The 7741-nt window shown below is 34.4% G+C and overlaps 1 long non-coding RNA gene across 1 annotated transcript; it reads right to left on the reverse strand.

The window, feature by feature from the left end:
- Nucleotides 1-1846: 1846 nt before the first annotated feature.
- Nucleotides 1847-3022, reverse strand: LOC147501783 (uncharacterized). The gene is made up of 3 exons (XR_015219867.1): nucleotides 2885-3022; nucleotides 2087-2794; nucleotides 1847-2010 (listed from the first exon to the last, which is right to left on the reverse strand). It is a non-coding gene; the product is annotated as an uncharacterized LOC147501783 (long non-coding RNA).
- Between the last annotated feature and the right edge of the window lie 4719 nt (nucleotides 3023-7741).

Below are 7741 nucleotides of genomic sequence, written 5' to 3' on the forward strand. Positions count from 1 at the left end.
TGATGCCCATCACTCTCCCGCTGTTCAAACGAATTCGACCTCGAATTTTGCCTAGATAATTACTCACAAGAAGAAGAATGCACCATAATGTCTGCAAGTTTGCAAAATCACCATATGCAAAGCGATGCAAGAAGAAATATGTAAAGCCACCAACATGATTTCTTTGCTCTATGAGAATACTACCACATCCCAAAATAGAAAATACGCATACCTCCAATTGTAACTTTAGATGCAAAGAACTAAAGAGCTTTGTATACTGAATATCAAAAGCCTCCCAAATCGGATCAACATACTCAAAAAAACTAGACTCATCTTTATACTTATCAAAGATTGGTGGAACGCCAAATAGGGGGGCTTCAACACCTGTCGGCAGCCGAGTGGCACCATCATTGAGGGGTACACCCTCACGTTCCTCATTGAAAGGAGGTTCCCTGTTGGTGTTATCTTTCCTGCCAACTCTGTTCTCTCCGTTGTTTTCTAGATCTGTAGGCGCAAAAGGGTTCTGAAGAGGGATTGAACTGTCAACATGAGACGCATCATCAATACTAGCCACCGAACCATTATTTTGTGGTGGTGGAGGTGGTTGTTGCACTTCTCTTTGGACTGGAAACCTTGCTTCTATCAGGTTCTGGAACATCTGTGTCATATTTTTCATGTTTTCTTCTAAACGAGACATGCGAGTATCTATGGATGGAGGACGACTTCGAGTTACTTTGTGATTCACCATAATAACAATAAAAATTTGATTTTTTTTCAAATGAATGAAGGAATAAATCGTAGTGAACAATAACCGAGTGAACAGTACATTAACAGTGTTCGGTGAACAATGCTTCGTAAACAGTATCTTGCTAAACAGTAACCCCAGTGAATAGTATTTTCTACACAATCTCCCAACAAAAATCAATCGCTCTGATACCAAATAATGTAGATTAAGTGGCAAAAGCAACACTTAATCAAAATCTACACTTTATAAAACCCTAAAAGTCTGACCTTTATTGATAATCACTCAATAATTTATTACACACATAAACACAATTAAAACAACTCCCTGAAACTCTAACCATAAGTCCTTATTTATACTAATAATAATAATAAAGCAACAACTAAACTAGTGGGCTCACGACCCATGGGCTTGACCACCGAATCTTGAAAGAAATGAACTCATATTCTACATCAATTAGATTCTAGAAATCTATGAATATATGAAGTTAAGTTTAGGTAGGAGTCAAGGATTTTCTGTAAAAAAAAAAAGAAAAAAAAAAGTCTTCTTCTCTATGATCGATCAATTATGTCTTGTTTCTTCTATCCCTCACCACTGTCCAAGGATCATATTACCATGGATGCTGGAATGTCTAGATCTCTGAGAGACACACCACCAACTCACTTCAGATTCAAGATCAAGTCATTCTCCTCACTTTTAGATACTTCGTTGGAAAGATAATGTCCGTGTTTAAATAAAAAATTCACACATCAAACATATAGTACTTTTGTCAGGAACTCTGTGGTCTAGAAACAAAACAAAGAAGCCATCTACACTATATGATGTTTTGATTTCTGAAGATGTTTCTCTACTGCATTTGTATTTCTATGATGTTGAGGCCATCACTTCTTAAGAACTAATCAAGATGTCGATGTTGTTTCTTTTTGTACTCATACCATTGAAAGCACAAATGTGCAGAGTCTAACACAATCGAACAAAAGGTTGTTGCAGTATCAGCAGTCTCATAAGGTAGAAAGAGCTTCCACTTCCACTGAAAAAACAGCTTTAGCATGCAGTAGACAGCACAACCAAAATCAGAAAGTGCAAAGACTGCACCCACAACACCAATCACCCTGTCCAACCGTGACCAAGCGTGGCAAAGGTAGTAGAGTATCATAATACCTCCTAAAACCGACAGTAGTGACTTTATGATCCGCAAACACCTTCTTTTCACAACGCAGCCCAATAAGTGGCAAACAGTGAATGATTAGGAGGATTACAGTGAGGAAACCTCTTACGAGCCGCCTCCTCTGCAAGTTAAAAAACATATGAGATTAATTTAACGGACCTAAACAGACAATAAGTGAGACAAGTATCTAATTATACCTCATCATCATTTGCCCTTTTCCTCTCAGCTCTCTCAATGTGATTAAGGCAGTGAGGGCTTTGTAAATTCTGATTCCAATCGCCAATGTGAGAAACGACTATTTGTTAAGCTTAGGTATCCACTAGTAAATGGAAAATCCTTTATACTTGTTCCAACTGGGCAATTATCTGTTTGAGCTTAATTTTATCTTCCCGAAGTTTACAAACGGCTGATGCAGCTTCTACCAAATATGTAACTACAACTGATCTAGTTCTCCGATTCTCTTTAGTAACTGTTAATATCTGCTGATTGAAACTTTCCTGCAAGGTTAGAGTAAACGTCAGATGACAATATAAACAGTCAACAATTGGTAGAATCGGAGAGGCTGCACCAACCACTTGAGCTTTGGCTTTTGATTTCTCCTTCTGCAAAATCTTATCCTTTAAGGTACATTCTTTAGCATGCTGCCTTTTCAAATTACTTATAGAGTTTTCCAGTCCAACGACCTCTTTCTTTCGTTTACCATTATCTTTCTCAAATAGTTTGTAGTATGACTCAATGGCAGAATTCACCGTAGCAGTGCAAAATTGAGACCACCAAACCCAATAGATCTACTTCAAAATAATTCAGCATTATATCTTCAATTATCTTTTCATTTTGGGTTAGTTCACCTTGCATACTTTCCAAATGAAAAGTCAGACTCTCCAAGCACACCTTCATTTCTCCAGCTATATGACAAAAAAAGTATATACAATTAAGTGTGTTGAGGTTTAATAATGCATCAGGGACAAAAACATGGAGATGAAAATTGCTCTTACCTTGACTCTTTGTAACATTTTCTTTCCCCGCCTTGTGTTTCACTGATAATGCATCCAGTAGATCACATAATGCATCGGTTGAAGAAAAGCCCAGTTCATTAATGAGTAGGGACGGAGCCAGGATTCTAAGCCAAGGGGTACGAGATTATGTGCACACCCCACCCCACCCCACCCCCTAAAAAAAAAGTATGCCAATTTTTTTATTTATTTATTTATTTTGTCATAAGGTCTAAACAATAAAGATCAATAAAATTATGCATTTATTTAAATTCACAAAACTAGAGTGCGTTGCTATTAAGAATTTAATATGGATTGAAAAAGTTAACTACTTACTTAAGCACTTAATCCATTAATTTATACTACTATGTCTATATATATCTACATAATCTAGTCCACAAGTCTACAATAATTCAACAAATTGTTAACTTCCTATAATGTTGTAAGTCTATATAACTCTACTATCATGTAGAGAAAACTATAAAATATTAACATTGAAAGTAAAAAATTATATTGCTTTGTTTTGTTTTGTTTTTGTTTTTGTTTCAATTTTTTTTTTTCTCAAGTGGAAATTTTATTGATAATGATAACGAGCTGAGTTTTACAAATAATTAGGACAAGCGTGCAACAAGCTTTGCCGCAAATCCTTTATGAATTTGTTTTTTGTTTGGGTTGAGATTTGACGTTTGTTTAAGAATTGAGAGTGAAAGAAAGGAGGGAGAGCTTACAAGTTTGTTATGGGTAATTAAAATTATACAAACTGACCGGTTGGGTTTTGGGACTCTGGCTATTTATTTTAGTCTCATTAACCCATCAAATATTTAAAGACATATTTGTCCATCTTTAATGGTTTTTTACTCAAAATAAATTATACTTTTGTAAGAGCAAAAAGAGAAGTAAAAAAAAAAAACGTTGGTTTATTGGAATGTTTTTTATTAGTTTTTTTTTTTCATACTATTTTTTTTTTGTTGATTATATTCTCACTATAGTTGTGAAAATATAATTTTGGGGGTGTGGTAGTGGAAGTTTGCTAAAAAAATTGGAGGGGTGCGAGTCCTTATAGTTTGAAGATTTTTCTAGACAATTAGTTATGTGGTAATTGAGTTTTTCTAATCTCAGGGGGTGCGATATATCCATCTATGTTAATGAGGTTTGCCTTTTCATTGATTGTATCCTGCAATTTCTCTTAAATATTGTCTAACACCTTCTTCACCTTTATATTCTACCTCATGATCCAAAGAAATCCATCAAACAACAACATTTTTAAATAACTCACTGGAAATTTTCATCACCGAGGTAACAAACTACGAGAAACTTCATAAAAAAGAAGAAACTGAGATTTGCCTACAAAATGAATCAATCTAAAACACAATTTCACTAAAATCTAACAAATCAAAGTTCAATTTATTAAGGAAGGATCATCCTAAGATTGTTAAGGAAATCAATTCATTTCGGGTTAGTTCACCTTGCATACTTTCCAAATGAAAAGTCAGACTCTCCAAGCACACCTTCATTTCTCCAGCTATATGACAAAAAAGGTATATACAATTAAGTGTGTTGAGGTTTAATAATGCATCAGGGACAAAAACATGGAGATTATTAAAATTGCTCGTACCTTTACTCTTTGTAACATTTTCTTTCCTCACCTTGTGTTTCACTGATAATGCATCCAGTAGATCACATAATGCATTGGTTGAAGAAAAGCCCAGTTCATTAATGAGTAGGGACGGAGCCAGGATTCTAAGCCAAGGGGTACGAGATTATGTGCACACCCCACCCCACCCCCTAAAAAAAGTATGCCAATTATTTATTTATTTATTTATTTTGTCATAAGGTCTAAACAATAAAGATCAATAAAATTATGCATTTATTTAAATTCACAAAACTAGAGTGCGTTGACTATTAAGAATTTAATATGGACTGACAAAGTTAACTACTTACTTAAGCACTTAAGCCATTAATTTATACTACTATGTCTATATATATCTACATAATCTAGTCCACAAGTCTACAATAATTCAACAAATTGTTAACTTCCTATAATGTTGTAAGTCTATATAACTCTACTATCATGTAGAGAAAACTATAAAATATTAACATTGAAAGTAAAAAAATTATATTGCTTTGTTTTGTTTTGTTTTGTTTTTGTTTTTGTTTTTTTGTTTTTTGTTTTTTTTTTTTTTTTTTTTCTCAAGTGGAAATTTTATTGATAATGATAACGAGCTGAGTTTTACAAATAATTAGGACAAGCGTGCAACAAGCTTTGCCGCAAGTCCTTTATGAATTTGTTTTTTGTTTGGGTTGAGATTTGACGTTTGTTTAAGAATTGAGAGTGAAAGAAAGGAGGGAGAGCTTACAGGTTTGCTATGGGTAATTAAAATTAAACAAACTGACCGGTTGGGTTTTGGGCCTTTGGCTATTTATTTTAGTCTTATTAACCCATCAAATATTTAAAGACATATTTGTCCATCTTTAATGGTTTTTTACTCAAAATAAATTATACTTTTGTAAGAGCAAAAAGAGAAGTAAAAACGTTGGTTTATTGGAATGTTTTTTATTAGTTTTTTTTTTTTTCATACTATTTTTTTTGTTGATTATATTCTCACTATAGTTGTGAAAATATAATTTTGGGGGTGTGGTAGTGGAAGTTTGCTAAAAAAATTGGAGGGGTGCGAGTCCTTATAGTTTGAAGATTTTTCTAGACAATTAGTTATGTGGTAATGGAGTTTTTCTAATCTCAGGGGGTGCGATATATCCATCTATGTTAATGAGGTTTGCCTTTTCATTGATTGTATCCTGCAATTTCTCTTGAATATTGTCTAACACCTTCTTCACCTTTATATTCTACCTCATGATCCAAAGAAATCCATCAAACAACAACATTTTTAAATAACTCACTGGAAATTTTCATAACCGAGGTAACAAACTACGAGAAACTTCATAAAAAAGAAGAAACTGAGACTTGCCTACAAAATGAATCAATCTAAAACACAATTTCACTAAAATCTAACAAATCAAAGTTCAATTTATTAAGGAATGATCATCCTAAGATTGTTAAGGAAATCATGACTAGAAAGTAAGACTACTATCTCTACTTTATTAGCTTCTATCTCTTCTTTATTAGCTTCGAATGTAGCATGGTCAGTGTACTATCTTAAGTATGTTAGGGTTGAAGCCTGTAGTTATTGTTGCGTCTTTGTATACCTCCTTTTAATGACCTAACTCTTAGGGAGGATTTGTAAGGTTTAATTTTTTGCAATGTAACAGGTGGGGTCTACCTTAACCCCAGCTTATTTGAAAAAAAAAAACCCAAAAAAAAATCAATTTATCAAAATTTACCGGAATTGGTGAAACTTTCAAGTGGAAGTGAAGTGAATTGATTGTTGTTATGTGAAGGAGATTTAGGTTTGGTCTTTTTTCCTTATAAAGTTTTTGGTTTTCTCTGCAGCAGAAATGGAGAAGTGGAAGAATGAGTGTGTGAACAAGGGGGCTATTTATAGTTGAATTATTTTGAAATTCCGCCTTTATTTTTAGGACTGTAATAGCCCTATTTTTCTCTACGTAATTACAATACTACCACTGTGAAGCTTTACTCCTATAGGAGTTGGGTGTCAACGGTCCAGTTCTGGTCCATTTCTTAGTGTTGCAAGAGCCAAGAACCATTTAATTTTATGGTTCCGGTTCTTAAAATTGTAGAACCATACCCATTACCATCAATTCTTAGCAGGTATTTCCAGTTCTAGTTTTTCATTTCGGTTATTAAGATATTCACTATTTACACACATATTTTATTGATTTTATTAAAAAAATATGTACTAAAAACACAAAAATACCACATAGACAAGTCCCTTTTTAAAAATTGATATAAATAATTATGTCATTCAATAATAAGTTAAACTAGTAAACTGCATAGCAGTGGGGCGTGAGCGGAGAGGGAGAGGGAGAGGGAGAGGGAGAGGGAGGAGTGGAGAGGGGAGAGGGAGAGATTGAGAGGGAGAGGGATGAATAGGAGAAGATGAGGACAGACAGAAACCAACCAAGTAATGTTTTGGGCCACCTTACCCCCACCCGACCCAAGATCGTTCGCTCCGCTCACTTGACTAGTATCTTCGCTAAGCGGTGGGGCTGAGCGGTGGGAGAGGAAGATGGAGGAGTGGAGATGGAGAAGGAGGAGTGGAGATTTAGAGTGTAAATGGAGAGGGGAGAGGAAAATGGAGAGTGAGAGAGGCGAAGAGAAAAAACAAAAGGGAAGAGATGAGGACAGACAGACAGAAACCAACCAAGTTGGTTTTTGTCCGCATAACCCCCCTTCTCCCAAAATGTTCGCTCCGCTCACGGATAAAACCATATATTTAAGGTTATAAGTTTTATTTTTATATTATTTATAACATTAAATACTATGAATAAATAAAATTTAATAATATATAAATGAATGTTTTGAGCTTTTATATTTTACATTTTGATATTTTTTATATTAAAAGTACAATAACGTTCAGTTCCGATTATGGTATGGTTTTTTGTTTAAAAACCCATTTGGTTCGGCTTTATATGGTCCGGTTTTTTTAGTATCTATTTTTAAACGGTTTCTAAAAATAGGAACCGGAATCATGATTTTTTCTATAGTTCTAGTTCTGGTTCTGGTTCCGGTTAAATCCACCCTTTAGTGAGATGCGGCTCACTGAATGGTGCACTAAGCTATGCCCAGGCGCGACAATTTCATGGTTTGCTTCTCGTGATTTAGGGAGGGGTTTGAATTCGTTTTTTTTTCTTTTAGAGAAAACCCATGATATAACATGAAGTAGCAGATTGTAAGAGTTCATTACCAGAAATTCAATTTTACAAGGGTAAGGAATTCAACAC

The sequence above is a fragment of the Coptis chinensis genome, chromosome 4 (genome assembly GCF_015680905.1).
Source record: "Coptis chinensis isolate HL-2020 chromosome 4, ASM1568090v1, whole genome shotgun sequence".
NCBI classification, from domain to species: domain Eukaryota; kingdom Viridiplantae; phylum Streptophyta; class Magnoliopsida; order Ranunculales; family Ranunculaceae; genus Coptis; species Coptis chinensis.